This window comes from Amphibalanus amphitrite, unplaced genomic scaffold (assembly GCF_019059575.1).
Source record: "Amphibalanus amphitrite isolate SeventyFive unplaced genomic scaffold, NRLGWU_Aamphi_draft 000007F_arrow, whole genome shotgun sequence".
Lineage (NCBI taxonomy): Eukaryota > Metazoa > Arthropoda > Thecostraca > Balanomorpha > Balanidae > Amphibalanus > Amphibalanus amphitrite.
Window position 1 is genome coordinate 1,073,582 of NW_024881503.1, and position 20,045 is coordinate 1,093,626.

A 20,045-nucleotide genomic window follows, 5' to 3' on the forward strand; every position below is an offset into this window, starting at 1 on the left:
TGCCACGTGCAAAACGACGACGTGTCAGTTTTGTAACAATTGCAATATCTTGGTAACTCCTGGGCCGAATGCGTTGAAACTTTGCACGTAGGTAGGTGTCCACCAGACAATGCATTTCTATGTGCCACTGTTGGGGGGACAACATCTGCGGTACTTCACAATATCAGGACAAAAGGGGCAGTTTGCGGGTTAACATGGTTGGGCATCTACTGATTATAAGTAAATCCCTACGCATGGAATCACCTCACTACATATCAAGCTATTCCGACACACCACAATAGATAACACCACTGTGACACGCCAAATGGGCCAACAATACAATTAAGCATAGATGGCAGCACCTACTTGCTACGCCTTGCTTACACATGGCATAGATGGCAGCACCTACTTGATACGCCTTGCTTTCTACGTTGACTCCCACTTGCGAAATTCGTTTTTCCAACCAAGGAGAGGCGCTATCCATGCGCCACCCACCCCACTTCATCATTGAAAAGTGGCATATGCATTAGTGCGACCAGCTGGCTGAGTAACCTAGCGGGTAGGGTGTTCGCGTCGTAATACGTAGTTTTCGGGTTCACGGCCGGCCACATGCGGATATTTTTAACCAGTTATGGTTGTGGGTTTTCGGTTTTAGGTTGTGTTTGGTTGCAGGTTGGAGGCTAGTTTCCGATAGGTTAAGTAAGGTCAGAAAATGTCAGTTTGGTTTACTTTGGCTTGGTTTCGTTGGAAAGGATCGCCTGGTAGCGCCTCTCCTGGGTTTGAAAAACGAAACGCGCTTCTCACACATATATAGCTCAGTTTCGATGACAGCACTCCCATTGAAAAGGAAGTAAATTTTCTAATAAGTGTTGGCATCATTGTGAAATGCTTCGATTTTCCAGAAAAAAATTGTGGCGTTTCCTTTGTACCATTCGGGAAAATAATTGACCGTACAACTTTGTTTCGTCAGACAGACACAAGAGGGCCAGAACCTGCTGTGTCGTCGCATACAATCATTCAGGAGCATTTTTGACACTTTGGGAATATCCTGGCAAGTAAGCATAGGTCACAAAAAGTGGACAATAACGGTTTAATTAAAGAAAGCATCCTAAAACACGGCAAGCACAGGACAATGCATAGCAACAACGGTCGGTAGTGCTCAGAGCATAATACGCGCAACACGAACGATTTTAACTAATAACTATAAGTACAAAATTTTACGTTTACTGAAATGTACTTGCTTCGGCAGTACATATATTAAAATTGGAACGATACAGAGAAGATTAGCATGGCCCCTGCGCAAGGATGACACGCAAAATCGTGAAGCGTTCCACCTTTTCTTAATTAAAAAAAAACATAAAAAGTTGTCAACTTTTTAATTATTCAAAAATGTTGCAAACGCTTTGAACTAAAATATTTCAGGTAAAACGAGTGGGTAGGGTAGGGTAGGGTAGGGTAGGGTAGGGTAGGGTAGGGTAGGGTAGGGTAGGGTAGGGTAGGGTAGGGTAGGGTAGGGTAGGGTAGGGTAGGGTAGGGTAGGGTAGGGTAGGGTAGGGTAGGGTAGGGTAGGGTAGGGTAGGGTAGGGTAGGGTAGGGTAGGGTAGGGTAGGGTAGGGTAGGGTAGGGTAGGGTAGGGTAGGGTAGGGTAGGGTAGGGTAGGGTAGGGTAGGGTAGGGTAGGGTAGGGTAGGGTAGGGTAGGGTAGGGTAGGGTAGGGTAGGGTAGGGTAGGGTAGGGTAGGGTAGGGTAGGGTAGGGTAGGGTAGGGTAGGGTAGGGTAGGGTAGGGTAGGGTAGGGTAGGGTAGGGTAGGGTAGGGTAGGGTAGGGTAGGGTAGGGTAGGGTAGGGTAGGGTAGGGTAGGGTAGGGTAGGGTAGGGTAGGGTAGGGTAGGGTAGGGTAGGGTAGGGTAGGGTAGGGTAGGGTAGGGTAGGGTAGGGTAGGGTAGGGTAGGGTAGGGTAGGGTAGGGTAGGGTAGGGTAGGGTAGGGTAGGGTAGGGTAGGGTAGGGTAGGGTAGGGTAGGGTAGGGTAGGGTAGGGTAGGGTAGGGTAGGGTAGGGTAGGGTAGGGTAGGGTAGGGTAGGGTAGGGTAGGGTAGGGTAGGGTAGGGTAGGGTAGGGTAGGGTAGGGTAGGGTAGGGTAGGGTAGGGTAGGGTAGGGTAGGGTAGGGTAGGGTAGGGTAGGGTAGGGTAGGGTAGGGTAGGGTAGGGTAGGGTAGGGTAGGGTAGGTAGGGTAGGGTAGGGTAGGGTAGGGTAGGGTAGGGTAGGGTAGGGTAGGGTAGGGTAGGGTAGGGTAGGGTAGGGTAGGGTAGGGTAGGGTAGGGTAGGGTAGGGTAGGGTAGGGTAGGGTAGGGTAGGGTAGGGTAGGGTAGGGTAGGGTAGGGTAGGGTAGGGTAGGGTAGGGTAGGGTAGGGTAGGGTAGGGTAGGGTAGGGTAGGGTAGGGTAGGGTAGGGTAGGGTAGGGTAGGGTAGGGTAGGGTAGGGTAGGGTAGGGTAGGGTAGGGTAGGGTAGGGTAGGGTAGGGTAGGGTAGGGTAGGGTAGGGTAGGGTAGGGTAGGGTAGGGTAGGGTAGGGTAGGGTAGGGTAGGGTAGGGTAGGGTAGGGTAGGGTAGGGTAGGGTAGGGTAGGGTAGGGTAGGGTAGGGTAGGGTAGGGTAGGGTAGGGTAGGGTAGGGTAGGGTAGGGTAGGGTAGGGTAGGGTAGGGTAGGGTAGGGTAGGGTAGGGTAGGGTAGGTAGGGTAGGGTAGGGTAGGGTAGGGTAGGGTAGGGTAGGGTAGGGTAGGGTAGGGTAGGGTAGGGTAGGGTAGGGTAGGGTAGGGTAGGGTAGGGTAGGGTAGGGTAGGGTAGGGTAGGGTAGGGTAGGGTAGGGTAGGGTAGGGTAGGGTAGGGTAGGGTAGGGTAGGGTAGGGTAGGGTAGGGTAGGGTAGGGTAGGGTAGGGTAGGGTAGGGTAGGGTAGGGTAGGGTAGGGTAGGGTAGGGTAGGGTAGGGTAGGGTAGGGTAGGGTAGGGTAGGGTAGGGTAGGGTAGGGTAGGGTAGGGTAGGGTAGGGTAGGGTAGGGTAGGGTAGGGTAGGGTAGGGTAGGGTAGGGTAGGGTAGGGTAGGGTAGGGTAGGGTAGGGTAGGGTAGGGTAGGGTAGGGTAGGGTAGGGTAGGGTAGGGTAGGGTAGGGTAGGGTAGGGTAGGGTAGGGTAGGGTAGGGTAGGGTAGGGTAGGGTAGGGTAGGGTAGGGTAGGGTAGGGTAGGGTAGGGTAGGGTAGGGTAGGGTAGGGTAGGGTAGGGTAGGGTAGGGTAGGGTAGGGTAGGGTAGGGTAGGGTAGGGTAGGGTAGGGTAGGGTAGGGTAGGGTAGGGTAGGGTAGGGTAGGGTAGGGTAGGGTAGGGTAGGGTAGGGTAGGGTAGGGTAGGGTAGGGTAGGGTAGGGTAGGGTAGGGTAGGGTAGGGTAGGGTAGGGTAGGGTAGGGTAGGGTAGGGTAGGGTAGGGTAGGGTAGGGTAGGGTAGGGTAGGGTAGGGTAGGGTAGGGTAGGGTAGGGTAGGGTAGGGTAGGGTAGGGTAGGGTAGGGTAGGGTAGGGTAGGGTAGGGTAGGGTAGGGTAGGGTAGGGTAGGGTAGGGTAGGGTAGGGTAGGGTAGGGTAGGGTAGGGTAGGGTAGGGTAGGGTAGGGTAGGGTAGGGTAGGGTAGGGTAGGGTAGGGTTCATTCGTAACCGGACAAAAAGTCAAAAGCAAAGTCAATAGTGATAGTCAAATGGAAAAAAGTCGAAATGTATAAAAGTCAAAACGTTATAAGTCAAAGGTAAAAAGGCAAAGGACAAAAACCACAAGTCTTGTAAAAAAGTCAGGACGGACAAAAATCCAAACTGATTAAAGTCAAAAGCAAGAATTCAAAGGCGAAAAGTCAAGACAGATGAGAGTCAAATTGTAAAAGTCAAAAGGGATAAAAGTCAAAATTTAAAAAGTCAAAAGCCAAAACTCAAACCGACAAGTTAGCGATAAGGTTAAATGATAACAAACGTCAAATGTATATTGCAACACACAAAGCTTTCGGTATGATAATACCTTGCTCACTGTGGATAACAGAAATGAGGACAGAAATGGTCACCGGCAGCTTGTATAAAAATATAAAATAGCACTCGAAAAATAGATCACAATCACGAGATTATCTATCGGGGTCCTGCCACTAAGCTTACAGCGCATGTTGCTCAAGTTATAAATCCAGTCCTAGTATTGATGGTATCGCGTGCTGATACCTATGTGAGCCGCTTCTAAGATTTTTCGTGTCGTTTTTCGTGCGCCCTTCTCTTAATCGAGTAGCTCCCCAGCTCGGTAAATGATGAGATTGTTCGGCATGTACGACGATTGCGTTCGATGTTCGATGAAACTTAAGGTCGCTTTTATGTTCTTTAAGTCTCGTTTCGACCCCCCTCCCCGTTTCTCCCACGTAGCTTTTTTCACACCCACCACAAGGAATTTCGTATACTACACTTTTTGGAGAATCGGATGTGTCGGACGTCTCTTCCGGTCTTCGTTTAATTATCCCGTGTATCTTCGTTCCCGTTGATTAAACGAAGATACACGAGATTAAACGAAGACCGGAAGAGACGTCCGACACATCCGATTCTCCAAAAAGTGTAGTATACGAAATTCCTTGTGGTGGGTGTGAAAAAAGCTACGTGGGAGAAACGGGGAGGGGGGTCGAAACGAGATAAGAACATAAAGGTGACCCTAAGTTTCATCGAACATCGAACGCAATCGTCGTACATGCCGAACAACCTCATCATTTATCGAACTGGGGAGCAACTCGATTATTTGAGAAGGGCGCACGAAAAACGACCCGAAAAAAAAGAAGCGGCTCACATATCAGCAGCGATACCATCAATACTAGGACTGGATTTATAATTTTAGCAACATGCGCTGTAAGCTTAGTGGCAGGACCCCGATAGATAATCTCGTGATTGTGATCTATTTTTCGAGTGCTATTTTACATTTTTGGACAAGCTGCCGGTGACAATTTCTGACCTCATTTCTGTTTAACACAGTGATCAAGGTATTTTCATGTCGAAAGCTTGTGTGTTTAAATAAACATTTGACGTGTTATTGTTAGGTATCATTGATCCCAACTGACTTGGATAAAGTCCAATCTCTGGGTAGGCAAAAATCAATAAGTCAGGTTAGGTAAGGTTTGGTTGTGTCTTTTAATATTTTGGTAACATACAAGTATCATATCTGGATTTAGGATGTCATAAAATTGAAGAATGTGTAAAATCTACCTTTGAAAAGTGGGTTGGTACTTAATGTTAATATTTACCGGTCAGGTTAGGTTAGAAGTTAGGAATTAATTTGCTTATGACTTCGACTTTTAGCGTCTTTGACTTTTTCCGTTTGACAGCGGCCCGGCTGCATTGTCCGACCTTCTGTACTTTTAGAGGCTGCTCCGGCCTTGGGCTGCTCGATGAACTCTGGAATTCAGACTCCTCTTGAGAGTCTACATATCGTTGCACAGAAACTTCATCATAGTTCTGTACACGCGCCACCGTCACATCAATCCGATAGCACTGGCTCATTCCTGGGCAGCTTGTTGTAGCGGCCCTCCCGGCGCGGGGCCAGACGACATTGGCGGCCATTTTCACTTCCTCCATGCTTCAAGTCGCAGCAGTCAACATAAAATTAATTCTGAAAGCTAGGAAAGAACAATTAATGAAGAATGAAGAACACTTCAAAATATATACGTAGGATAGTGGGAGTACGGCACCGATTGCGGGCAAGTTAAAACTTTGAACTTCATTTATCTGTCCTACTAAAAAAAAAAAAAAAAATAGTTGGCACCCTAACGATGATCGATGAGCATGAAGCTGTCAACTCTTAAGTAGGTAGTTTTTAAAGCAAGGCAAAATCAGAAAAGCAATAAATATTATTCGCAGTGAGAAAGTTCGATCGAATTTGTCGTCCAACCAAATTTATCACATTCCTTAACCTCATGAGAGAACACGTGCCACAATACATACAAGCCACCTTCAATGGAACGAATAGCTAAGATGCTGTGTTATGCACCGCCTCCATATGAATCTATTTCGTTAAGTCATGAAAGACCAATTGATTAGATATTATCTTTGAAAACTGCTTTTGGGATATATCAGCTAGAGGAAACGATCCGAATGTCAATGAAAAATAATTGAGCATACACTACTGGAGAATTGCACTGCTAATCGATAAAAAAAATCGCCGGAACACTGGATCACGATAGGATGAGGAATCATTTAACAAGCCGTAACGAAATCAGAGGAGAAATAACGGAATGGCATACGGCTGGGAGAAACAGATATGTACGGGCAATGCTGTCAATAGCCGGGTCTTCAGGCAACCTAAAATTGTGGCCGTACCTGGGCCCAATCTTACCAAATGCCGTGAATGCGCATTCACGGCATTTGGTAACATTCAGAACTATTCCACATTCACTTACTCATTCGTTCAGGCAACATTCATAATCGTTTACGCTATCAAAATCATTGGACAAGATTAGCTGGGTGTAAATAAAAAGGATATATTTGATATTAGTGCCGTAAACTCCAGCCAGTGCTGCCAAATCCTAATTACGGCATTGGCAAGATTGGGCCCTGGAGCCGGACATTCCGCCATGGGACGGCGCGGCCCCAGCTGACCGGCCAGGCATTTTCAAATCTTATATGCCTGCTTATAATATTCGAGGAAGGTCAAGGAATTTATTCAGTTGTACAGGGTGTTAAAAAAAAAACGAGACGATAAAGAACTGTTATAACTGGAAAGGTGATCATGCTAGGAAAATTATTAATATGTCGTTTAAAAGAGAATTGTTGAGTTTTTGTGAGTACTCAAAAATATCAATTCTTAAGTTAGCAAACTTGATCTCTTCATCCGGCGTCATTCGGCGTTATGAATCAGTTGACAGACGAGCAAGTTTCAATGCTGCCATTGGTTTGATCGATATTAATCTCCATTCTCGAAAAAAAGGCTTTTCCAGAAAACATTTCATTTCAAACATTTCAGAAAACAAGTTCCTATCGTCATGGGCTTGCGACTTTGCAAAAATAATCATTTTTTGGGCACGAGATGTTTGCACGTGGCATGGTCATAATTCGTGCCAGACAAAAAAAAATATGCGTACCATACAAATCTTTTAACAATTCTCTTTTGAATGGCATTGTTTTTTTTCACAGCCCCAAGATCAGAACACTTTCAGAATGTACTTTTATAAATAATGCTTTATTGCCAATTCAAGTAACTGACAGTCCAGCGCGGCAAACGGCATTATTATTCTCGACACTTTGACAGTAATCACTAAGTCGTAGTCATACGTCGATCGCTTATGAATTATGATTTACCATGCATCATTCATTTATGCGTGCATCTTGTCGTGACGGAAGGCAACATGAAATGTATGATTTGAAAATCACGAGCAATCCTCACAAGACGCAGTAATTCCTGTTCAGACTTCAGAATATCGCGTGCCACGCAGGGGTGCCATATCTGAAAATCCCCACGATGCATATTTACAAAGCACTAACAATCTCCAGATGTGTTGTGCTCCGGTTGCTTTTATCACAAAACGTCATTATATGCTATTCCCTACCTTGGCGGTGTTTCACGGACGCTGCCAGCGCATCTCGCGAGCTGAGGTCACACTTGTGGTAGTGTTGGGGCAATGGGCTTCGTGTGTGACGCCAGCTTGCAAGATGCGCTGGCAGCGTCGGTGAAACACCACCAGGGACGTACCGATACGAAGAATAACGATTACCTCGGTTGTCGCTTGCAGACTGCAGTTCTGGTGTCTGATCCGAAAAAAAGATGTGACCTGCAGTTTCACAGGCACTGCCGCTACCACTAGGCCTTGCAGTAAGTAACCTGGACCAAGCATTTAAAGGGACCCTCCCACCTTCAAAAAAGTTAATGAATTGGCACGAAAGTGATGTCGCTCGGTTCAGAAAGAGCGAAAACGAATATCTACCAAATTTCATCGAAAAATATTCACCGGTTTTCAAGATATTAGACTTTTACTTTTTACTTTTTGGGATCTCCGCTGTTCCTAGCGACTTTATTTGAAAGTGCGGCATTTGTTGCGCGCAAAGCGGCATATACCACCGCGTGCTACCAAACGTTTTAGTAAAAGATTTAAAAATCGTTAGATCTCCGCTGACGTCACAAATTCTAAGGGGGCATACCAATGCACTAGCCCCTTAGAATCCGAAAACTGCAAGTTTGAAATTCCATATCTCCGAATTGAAGCATTTGTCGATGTTGTGAGTGCCCAAACCGGTATTTGCAGGCCATGGCCACCAAATTGGCTATCTCAGCTCAAAACTAATGTTAAGGTGAGTGTCCATTTAAAGGAAACAGTCCACTTTCCTGAAATCAGTATTTTGCTATTGATTTATGATTTTTTATGCTCAAAATAATCATGAAATAAAATAAAACCTTTTTGTAAAAACAATTATTTTCTTTATTTTAATATAGGGCGAACTATATTCTATGTAAAATAATGTTTGACGCGGAAGCTTATTACGCATTGACCAATCATATTGCGTAGCTCAAACCTACGAATACTGCATTGGCTGTAAGCAGCACGCTGATTGGCTGACGATGACGTGGCTGCATTCCTGTGCAAGGCACGCATTCCTCTACAAGGCACTCTTCGGAACGAGAAATGGAATTTCTTCGTCTAGGGTGATCGTTGAGCCGTAAAAGCTCCTGATTTGTGCTAGTCTCAGCTCAAGCTACCAAACTGCTATTCCAGCTCAAAACCCCATGTTTAAAGTGAACTATTTCCTTTAACTGAACTTTGCACTCCACAACATTACATGAAAAAGGGTTGGAGCGCGAACGCAACCTACCCCGCTACCAAAAATTATACTCCCGAGTTATCCACATTTGGGATAATCGCAGGGGTCAACCCAACCGAAGTGCAATGGAAGGGCCTCGCCCTGGGGGAACCGCCTTCATGATCACGGTGTCCCCTGAGCCAGGTAAGTATGAGTTGACGGAGGCGAAAGTCGGTGATATATCCCACAACCAGTGACGAGTTTCTCTTTCCAAAGACGTCAGAAACCAAAAATGCAGTGCCGCATCGAAGAGCTTCTTAAAACGCAAGTGCCGCTTTCGCCACTGACATATAGGCACAAAAACCATTATCATTTAAATATCGTAATATGTTTTGCCTTTGAAGATATCTTGCAATACACCTGCAATACTCCTTACCCATCAAAAAGCGCCATCTAGTGAGCGAAGTGTAAGTCGAAGTTCATTCGACGATACCACATCTTCACAGCATCACATCTCACGCACATGCACATTTATTGGTGGTCGTCGTTTACTCCCAAAATGATGCTGCAAAATAATGTAACATGCTAACACAATGTTAAATAAAAAATCGCAACACGAGGACAACGACAAACACTGACGTAACAGTTTTAACGGTCCATGACGTGCTGCCACCTACCGGATGCCACCAGCGCCGCCTGGCGTCAATGCCAGGAACGGACCAACTGACGTCACGATTGGGAAAGGAAGTCGGCAGTCCCTGCCAGGCTAGGCACTGCAGCAAGTCACCGAGACGGGCTCTGACCCAGCGGTGCCCGCGGTAGCTGCCCAGCTAGAACAATGTCTCCCCTAACCCGTATCACCTATCGATTCGGGCTCTGAGAAAATAGATTGACCCACGAGACGCGCAGAGCCCACTTCAGAAATATTCGTGGGCAAAAGAACGTATGACTGAAGTGCGTAAAAATACATAAGCATAAGTATGTAGGCGATCTAGTACGAACAAGAACGCTAAAAGACCGCTACGAAGAACAGGTCTCTAAAAAACTGACCCGACCTGACCTTAACCCGCCCAAACTTCCCTACCAAGCTTCACCAGCCTATCTCAGCCATCTAGGAACTTTGTCCCAGGTCGGCCCATTTCAGCCAGGGTCTGGTGTAAACTGGCTTAAACCATGTGGCCTTATCTGATCTGACCGGCGCTTTTCCATTTTCATCCCCTTTTTGTAGAATTTCCCCTCTGACACCAATGCCAAAATACAATTTTGGGAGACTGTTGAGAGCAATGCAATGGATTCCAACGGCAACGCCTCGGAATGCAATGGATTCTTAGTTGATGCTTGTTGATTTTTACTTCATTGCACGTTTCCAATCCAACTTGATCGAGGCATTTTTTTTTTTTTTTTTTTTTTTTTGAAGACCTATTGTGAATTCGACTTGGTGCTGATTGAGCGACGTGGAAATTAGTTCTCTGAACCGCCACTAGGTGGCAGTCCAAATGATTGCTGGTTCGGCGGATAACCACCAGATGGCAGAGCGGGAGGTAGCTGGGACGGCAGAGGGCAGGCCAGACGCCAGCAGCGGCGGAATGGGACGGTCCACGCGCGTGACCGACAACCCTACTGAGGGACAAATAAGGCGAAAAGAAATGCAAAATTCACCGTTCCATGCTTCTATCCTCAGGATACGGAAATCCTTCACACCGCAACCCCCCTCCGGGCTGGACAGGCAACTTTCTCATGTGGGCTGCTCCCTTGGAGCGGCACCGCTGCTCCCGAGGGAGCGCACCCCGTAGCCGGGTGCAGTGAGTACCTTGGGGCTGGGAAACTGACTCAGTAAAAGAAACTTTAAGGACCAAGTGAGAGCTCATAGATACTTGATTTGCATGCAATTCGACGGGTTGTTTAAAACGGTTTTGTAGGTGCATAGTTAACAGCTAGCTTGAGAAGCAGCACAGGAGTTTTGAAATAAACAACAAAACATTAAAATGGAAAACTTTGACTAAGCAACAAAATTTAATGAGAAAAAAAACAGTTAAGTTTGAGGGGCCTCTTTCGACTAGGACTGAAAAAGTACAAAGGTTCCTCTTTAATCTGGCAGATAAGTATTTAGAGGAAATATTTTTGACATCACTGATATATTTTTGCCGAATTCTTAAGGAACGTCAATAATTGCAAGCTCGTAAGTGCTGCTGCCAGAAAGTTAAGCCACATGCTGACAGTGGCTGTGCTGACAGTGACTGTCGAAGTGTGGAGGGTTACCATGCGATACTTATTTTTTGCCTCGAGTTGGAGAATTGTCAATAATTCCACGGGAGGATTGTCAAAAATTCCTCCGCAGGTACAACTTACCGGCATGCGCGGCAAGGGGACAATAGCCGGTCGGAGTTAAAGGTAGTGTGCCAGCTTTCCTGGACCATATGGAGTTAATGACCCGGATAAGGAGAACCCGATTTTTAGAACTCATCCATACCTTCAAAACTCATGGAAACGTCTTAAATTCTTCAAATTTTGAGTACCCCAGTGCGAAATTCGCCCCGACGGGTTGTCGGTCGTACCCCAACCACATTTCACACCACTATGAACAATAAATGTAGAATCGCTATTACCGATAGGCTCATCCCATCAAGTTTCGATAAACCCGTTCATCATCATCTCCTGCGGTTTCGAACGGCTTCTGATGCTCGTCGAGGTCGGAATTTCCAAATACGCTGCTCATACTTTGTGGTGCGGTGGTGGTGCGTCGGGCCGCGCGCCCTGACTTCGGCCAAGAAAAATGCGTCAGCTGATCATTGTCATTTCTGCCACTTTCGTGTGGTGAAATGGGTTACAGGACAATTTGCCGAACTGCATTTTGCCGAATGCTTATTCGCCGAATGTCAATATGTCGAATGCATTTTGCCGACGTGTCTTTTTGCCGACGCGTCAAAAGGGCGAAGTGCCAAAAGTCGAAATGCAATTTGCCGACATGCCTTTTTGCCGACGTGCAATAAGTCGAAAATGCCAATTTGCCGAAACGTCAATTTGCCGAAAAGTCAATTAGTCGAAATGTCAATTCGCCGAAATGCTAATTTGCCGAAATGATAATTAGTCGAAATGTAAATTTGCCGAATATCAATTTGCCGAAATGTCAATGTGCCGAAAAGTATATTAGTCGAAATGTCAATTCGCCGAAACGCTTATTTGCCGAAATGCTAATTAGTCGAAATGTAAATTTGCCGAAGTGTCAATTAGTCGAAATGCCAATTTACCGAAAAGTCAATTAGTCGAAATGTCAATTTGCCGAATGCCAATTAGCCGAAATTAACCTAACCTAACCTAACCTAACCTAACCTAACCTAACCTAACCTAACCTAACCTAACCTAACCTAACCTAACCTAACCTAACCTAACCTAACCTAACCTAACCTAACCTAACCTAACCTAACCTAACCTAACCTAACCTAACCTAACCTAACCAAACCTAACCTAACCTGACCCGTAAGTATTAACTTTAGGACCGACTCGCTTTTCAAAGGTAAAGAAGCCCACTTACATGTCACCAAAGTATAAGAAAAACATAACCAAACCCTACCTAACCTGACCTACTGATTTTTGCTACCCGTGGATAAGGAAGAAGATACTCACATGAATAGATTGCAGACAATGATAAGTCAATTATTTTTAGGTTAAGTGGTTGTGCATCAGGCTTCAGGCCAGATTCACAACAATTTAACCCTCACCGGACCTATTGGTTTTCTACATACGCGCCGGCCGAGGTGGTAATTGCTTTAAGGCGATTTGCCGAATGTCATTTTGCCGATGTGCTTTTTGCCGACGTGTCAAAAAGTCGAAATGCCATTTGCCGACATGCCTTTTTGCCAAAATGCCAATTTGCCGAAATGCTTATTAGTCGTTTCGCCCCTGGTGGAGCTGGCGCGTCGCGGAAAAAAACGAGCGTGTGCGCCGTTACGAGACGCAGATATTGATACCCGATTTAAAGGTCCTACGTCAACCGGTGACCTCTGAGGTCGGGTCAAGTGCCGCAAGGTACGGTTCAGTTTTTTTTGCGAATAACTTTGCCACAAAGGGCCGCAGGGCTGCGATTTTGGCAGCATCGTGTTTGCCTTGCTTAGGCGCGTCAAATGATATACTTTTTGTTTGGGTCAGGTCAACTTAATGTGTTGACCTCAGGTCACGGTCAGGTCAGCACCCCCAGGTCATGAAGTTGGTGGAAAGAGGTCATGTCGCATATCATTCGATTCGGCAGGTCTTCCTGAGTCCATTGGTGGCTTTCCCGACTCGCTAGCTCAATTTGATCGGGAGTTATTGATGAAAAACTAATATGACCTTGATGACGTCATAAATGACGTCACGCAAGGTCAACATTGCAAAAGTAACGCATCTAACCTTGCAAGGAGTGCGTCAAATCACGATTCTGTGTGCTTGAGATAGTTAGAGGTCGTTCCCGGCGCCAGAATAGCAGTTTTCATTTTTCTTCTTGACAATGGTGAGGTCACGAAAATGACCTGACCTCAAATAAGCTTTAGGACAATCTGAGATATACAAGCTGTGAGACTCGTAATGGATATTAGGTCCTGCAAGTTTCATTTCCCTGTGAAAGCTCCTCTGGCCGTGAGGGCGTTGCGAAGTTGCGACATCTGAAGACCGAGCATAGGTTCACTTATGACGTCATAGGTCGGTGACCTGACCTGACCCGAAAATGCGGTTGGTGTAAAAAGATCCGGCTTGAATCAAAGGTCAGTTATGCCAAGTTTCAGCTCTCTATTGTCAGCGTGTTCGGAGCTATCGCGAAAAACGCCCTATGGGGGTGCGGCACCCGCACGCCCCCCCCTCGGCCGGCGAGGGTTAACCTAAAAATATTTGACTTATATTTGCCTGTTATCTCTCCTAAGGCATTGCCTTCGGCACTGCACTGCTTCGCCACGAGCAATTTGATGTTTATTTGCACATGGTATTGGTGCTTTTAAACTTGCTTGTGCCACGAATAATTATTAGTTATGAAATCAGGAGGTCAAAGGATATCATGTGATTTGCTTCTTACTTGGAGATTGCACCAAAAGTAAATTGGTGATCGGTCCTAAGTAAATAAACACCACATAACCTAACCTACCCTAACCTAAGTTTGCAGATTGACATTTCGGCAACGTTATATTTCAACTAGGTAATTGACATTTCGGCAAACTGCCAATTCGTCAGATTGACATTTCGGCAAATTGACATTTCGGCAAATTGACATTTCGGCAAATTGACATTTCGAATAATCGACATTTCGGCAAATCGCATTTCGGCAAAGTTACATTTCGACTAATAAGCATTTCGGCAAATTGGCATTTCGGCAAAAAGGCATGTCGGCAAATGGCATTTCGACTTTAAGCATTCCGACTTTTTGACACGTCGGCAAAAAGCACATCGGCAAAATGACATTCGGCGAAATGCATTCGGCAAAATGACATTCGGTAAATCGCCTTTCGGCAATTTATCCGGACACCGGTGAAATAAGGTCATAATTTAAGAAACGGCTGTTTCATATCAATTATTTTACATAAAATCATATTTCAAACCATAAATTAATGTTCGACAGCCAAATTAAAGAAACAATACCAATACAGGCTTACAGTTTAGCTCGACATTGTGTTGTCTACAATTAGACAGCTGATAACTCATTCCCGTACGTCGTAACTCTATAATGACCTTTGCTTATTGTCACATGTGCGCCGCATTCGCGATTGTTGCCGACGCCTGTTTGCAGGTCAACCCACTAGAGTTGTTATGCATATCGAAAAACCGATAAACTTTTAGGCGAAAAAGCACTATTCCAGGCCCATTTTTTGATTTTTTGCGATATTAGGTAAAAACAGAAGCTCCTTATCCTAGGAAAAATAAAATGGGAAATCTTTAACCCTCGCCGGCCGAGGGGGGGGGGGGCGGGTGCCGCCCCCCCCCCATAGGGTTTTTTCGCGATAGCTCCGAACACGCTGGCGATAGAGCTGAAACTTGGCATACCTGACCTTTGATCCAAGCCGCATCTTTTGACACCAACCGCATTTTTGGGTCAGGTCAGGTCACTGACCTATGACGTCATAAGTGAACCTCTGCACGGTCTTCAGATGTCGCAACTTCGCAACGCCCTCACTGCCAGAGGAGATGTCACAGGGAAATGAAACTCGCAGGATCTAGTATCCATTATGAGTCTCACAACTTGTATATCTCGGATTTTTCCTAAAGGTCATATGAGGTCAGGTCATTTTCGTGACCTCACCATTATAAGTCAATGGGGAAAAATGAAAACTGCTATTCTGGCGCCGGGAACGATCTCCAACTATCTCAAGCACACAGAATCGTGATTTGATGCACTCCTTGCAAGGTTAGATGCGTCACTTTTGCAATGTTGACCTTGCGTGACGTCATTTATGACGTCATCAAGGTCATATTAGTTTTTCGTCAATAACTCTTGATCAAATTGAGCTAGCGAGTCGAGAAAGCCACCAATGAACTCAGGAAGACCTGCCAAATCGAATGATATGCGACATGACCTCTTTCGACCAACTTCGTGACCTGGGGGTGCTGACCTGACCTTGACCTGAGGTCAACACCCCAAGTTGACCTGACCCGAACAAAAAGTATATCATTCGACGCGCCTGAGCAAGGCGAACACGATGCTGCCAAAATCGCGGCTCTGCGGCCGTTTTTTGCGAAGTTATTCACCAAAAACTGAACCGTACCCTGGGGCACTTGACCTGACCTCAGAGGTCACCGGTTGACCTAGGACCTTAAAATCGGGTACCAATCTCTGCGTCTCGTAACGGCGCACACGCTCGTTTTTTCCGCGACGCGCTAGCTCCACCAGGGGCGAAACGGCGAGGGGGGGGGTCGTACCCGCCCCCCCCCCCCTCGGCCGGCGCGTATGTAGAAAACCAATAGGTCCGGCGAGGGTTAAAAGGTGGCACACTACCTTTAAAGACCGGTAGAATCATATGCCGTCCGATAGAATTACTTGGCTAATTTTCACGGTAGCGTTCTGTGGTAGGTATTTTAACGTAAAAGAATCTAGGTTAAGTCGCAATTTACATAAGTAGGTATTAAAAAGTGTCAAGGAACAACCTTTTCTGTAAGAATCTGGGATGCAGACACCTAGCGTGCCGTTACGTTATTATGAGCTCTAGCTGAGATAAAGATGGTCATCAGGCATATTGGCAAGCAACGGGAGATGCCAACCGATGAAATCAACGTTGCTGCGAAAGAAGACGTATCGATCTTCGATGTTTGATGACACCTTTCCAATTGCCGCTGATTTTAAAAAAACTGCATCGCGGTTTACAAGACTGCGACCGAAATTGAAATCTCGCAAGCATTTTGATAGGCATAATAAATATACAAACCAGAGAACGAAACGGACGAATTAATAATTAACTATACTGAAAGCATGCAAAGAAGTCATCGCTTAACGACGGCAGTTTAGACGCTTAGGCGATAAATTATTTCGAGGCTTAAAAATAAGAGGTTTCTACGCTTCCACTGAGTTGGGCAGACTAGGCATCAGGAATCAAAATGCGAGACATCAGTAATCTGGTTCTGGTGGGAGGAATCATGACCATATATGGACAAAGAATCGATTTTTGACTCATTTTGCCACGCTCTTACCTCCAGATGGCTGGCCCAACTTCACTAGCTGTGCCACCAACGACCGCACCAGCCAGTGTGTCATACACGGGAGCAGCACGTTTAAAACAGCGATGAAAATAATAACACGAACATAAACGGAACCATGCAATGGCCGCAGGCACATCGAAGCCCGACTGGAAAAAATGCACGCTTTCGTCGAGAACTCGAGCGTAGTTGGGCGTTTGCGCCGAAAATTTTCGGCGTACTTCGGCGTAAATCGACGGCTTGCGCCGAAATTTTCGGCGTACTTCGGCGTAAATCGACGGCTTGCGCCGAAATTTTCGGCGTACTTCGGCGTAAATCGCGAAAAAAACCGTCAGGGGGTGGCACCAATTACCCCCCCTCGGCCGGCGAGGATTAAATGTCTTCGGGAGTTAAACATCTTAAATATCACTTATCTTGTCTCGTGTTCGTCTCAGGGTATTTAAGTCATGTTCAGTGAACCTGATTGTGACTCTCCCACGGCGGGAACAGTTCACCGGTCGAGAGTGAGGTTATGGATGGATTGTCGGATTCCCTAGTTCAGATAACGTATGCTATCGTGTGCGTATTGACCGTTGTGATTCCTGTATTTCCGGCGTGTGGTTTGCGAGCGGACGCTGGCAATCGGTCCCACGTGGCCTGGTATCTGCCCGATCCCATCGGCCGTGCTTGCACCACGCCTGTTGAAGGCCCCGTCAGGCGTCAGTCACCGGTTGGGCACTACTGCTGATCAGAGCCGGGCAACAAAATAAAGGTTACATTATGGAACATGCCAGTGAGTTTGTGAGTCAGGAGATTTTGTGATAGCGAACGCTGGTGCTCGGTCCCGCATGGCCTGCTGATGTCTATTGTCTGCCCGATCCCGTCGACCGTGCCAACAACCGTCTGTAGACAGTAGTCACTGGAAGACAGCCACACACACACGCCAGCCCCCCCCCCCCCCCGACGAAAAGTGCGTGGCTACAGCCTGCAGCCATCAGTAAGCCTTGAAAATTTTCGGCGCATGAAGCATGGCTTGGTAAAATAATTTCGGCGCATAAACCCTTGCGCCGAAATTTCGGCGCATCACCTCCGCCGAGAACTTCAGCGTAGTGGAGGCATTTTTTCCAGTCGGGCATCGAAGAATGTACAGATTTAACAGGGAGTTTCAAAGGCAAACATACTCGCACATTCACTCGGAACAATGGAGGGCTGTACTCACCACTCGGAGACTGGAAAAGCCGACCACCAGATCATCGAGCGCTCAGTCTGAAGTCAGCGACGGAAGCTCCGCCACAGCCACACTGACACTGAAACACGCAACAACAGGCTTCTGATAAACCGAAGCAGGGATAAATTCACCGAGTAGATCCAATGACAAGCAAAAAAAGGTTACCTGGCAGCTCAATTGCCAAGAGTTCCGTTACCTTATCGTCCATTCGATGTCCGCCGTGCCGCCCCGCCCTTCCCTCCCCTGCAGCTCCACCAGAGGCCCCCGGCGCGCCCGACGCCGCCGGCAGCAGCGTGTAAAAGACCGATGTCGAGCTTGCCCGCGGCAACAGCCTCCCCCCCTCCCCCCACCGGTCCTCAGCCAATCAGCGGCCAGCGCGGAGTACTGCGTCACAGCCAGCCGCGTGGGATGCGCGTCCATCTCACCATCTGGAAAGCACGGCCGGGTGGAAAATATTACTGCACCAGCGGCTTTTGCAAACTCGAGACGTTTCCTTTATCAAGTTCGTAATCCGACCAATGTTCGGGAGCAGGATGAAAGCAACCGATCAAGATAAAATAAGCAAGACAACCGATCCAGCCCCTTTGCCAGCCCCCTACTGGTTACTATTGAGGTGTCAATTTTTCGAAATGACAGAACAAAAGCCAAAGCGATAGAGGGTGGGATATGCTGTTACGAAAGTCATTCTGCCCTCAAACATCAGCGCTAAGACCAATGCCTTCGGTAGTTTCTCAGTTTCCCATACCTGCTACATTGCATGATTAAATCGAGACATCCACGCAATTAAACGGCACGTGCACTGTACCACACTTTTCAAAGTTTAATGCGATGCTTTAATATTACAAGCCGTGTGGTTCAAGGGGTGTGATTAAACACGTTTTCCCATACCTGCTACATTGCATGATTAAATCCAGACATCCAGGCATTTAAACGGCACGTGCACTGTACCACACTTTTCAAAGTTTAATGCAATGCTTTAATATTACAAGCCGTGTGGTTCAAGGAGTGTGGTTAAACACGTTGAACCACACGGCTGCTGACGTCACAATCATAAAGTTGTGAGCTTTTTGGCAGGTATGGGAAACACCTTTGACCTTCCAAGCCCTAAGGCCGGTATGATTCAATAAATGTCACCTCGCTTTTTTTTTAGCAAAATCACCTCGGGCCTAACGGCCCTCGGAGTTTTCGCTAAAAAACCTCGGTGACATTTATTGAATCATACCGGCCCCGGGCAGGAATATATTTACTGATCAAAGGTTATTGAAAGTATTGCCATGGGGCTTACGCTCAGCCTACATTTCGTGACAAGAGGGGCGAGAAAACGTTAACGGGACCCTCCCACAATTAATGAATTGGCATGAAAGTGATGTCGCTCGGTTCAGAAAGAGTGAAAACTAATGTCTACCAAATTTGATCGAAAAATATTCACCGGTTTTCAAGATATTAGACTTTTACTTTTGTTTACTTATTGGGATCTCCACTGTTCCTAGCGACTTTATTTGAAAATTAACCCGCGCCCCACTGGGGTCTGTGTATAACACGCCCTACTGGGGGGGGGGCTATTCATAGCCCCCCCTCCTAACTCCGAAACTACTGGGCCGATCGTCAAAATTCAAACGGCGTCTGATAGCCCCGGAAAAACTGTCGAGCGAAACCTAATTTCATTGACCTCGAGGTCACCGATGACGTCACAGGTCAGGTCAAAGTAAAAATTATTGGCATTTTGGCTTGTTCACATTTTGGGCTCTGGCCGCCGTCTTACAATTCAGATCAGGCTAATTTTTGGTTTCCACACTCGTGAACAGATTCTCTAGATACCTTGAGGGTACCAAACTTGTACTTTGATTTTCAGGTCAGGGTCAGGTCATCACAGGTCACGAAAATATTATACCATGCGTCGGTCAAGTGACACATGTTTTATGGTCCATTTAGGCCATAGATTTCGAATTTGATGTCGTCTGTGTCATTCTAGGTCATTTTGAGTCGAATTTAGCTTAGGTCAGGTCACTTTCAGGTCAAAAAAGGTCAAATTTTGAAGTTAAAATTTTTCAACAAAAAAGGTGTCTATTGGATGCAGTTTGAGCTCAGGAACACGATGGTGCCATTAATATTGGTGTACGATGTCAAATACGTACTGAAAAATTGATTTGAAAAATTAATAATTGTGAATTTTTTGCAATAATGCGTAAAACTTGGCCATTTTTGAAGATATTTAGCTAAAACTTGCTAGAGTTAGTCATAATCATGCGTTCTGTCACATATATTCCGGTTTTTTCGAAAAGTCAAAAACTTTTTGAAAAAAAATATAAAAATATAAATTTTGAATATTATTATATAAAATTTTCGAAATTTTCAGAACTTTGAAAATCCGAGATAGCAGTTTGATAGCGCGGTCAATTCTGAGTCCTTTCATGCAAAGAAATTGGATCTAG

General features: G+C 46.2%; 2 non-coding genes across 2 annotated transcripts; one reads left to right on the forward strand and one right to left on the reverse strand.

Moving 5' to 3' along the window:
- Positions 1-1,212: 1,212 nt before the first annotated feature.
- LOC122379261 lies at positions 1,213-1,319 on the forward strand. Its single transcript, XR_006256150.1, has one exon. It is a non-coding gene; the product is annotated as a U6 spliceosomal RNA (small nuclear RNA).
- A 7,485-nt stretch (positions 1,320-8,804) lies between these two features.
- LOC122379258 lies at positions 8,805-8,971 on the reverse strand. Its single transcript, XR_006256149.1, has one exon. It is a non-coding gene; the product is annotated as a U1 spliceosomal RNA (small nuclear RNA).
- Positions 8,972-20,045: the final 11,074 nt, after the last annotated feature.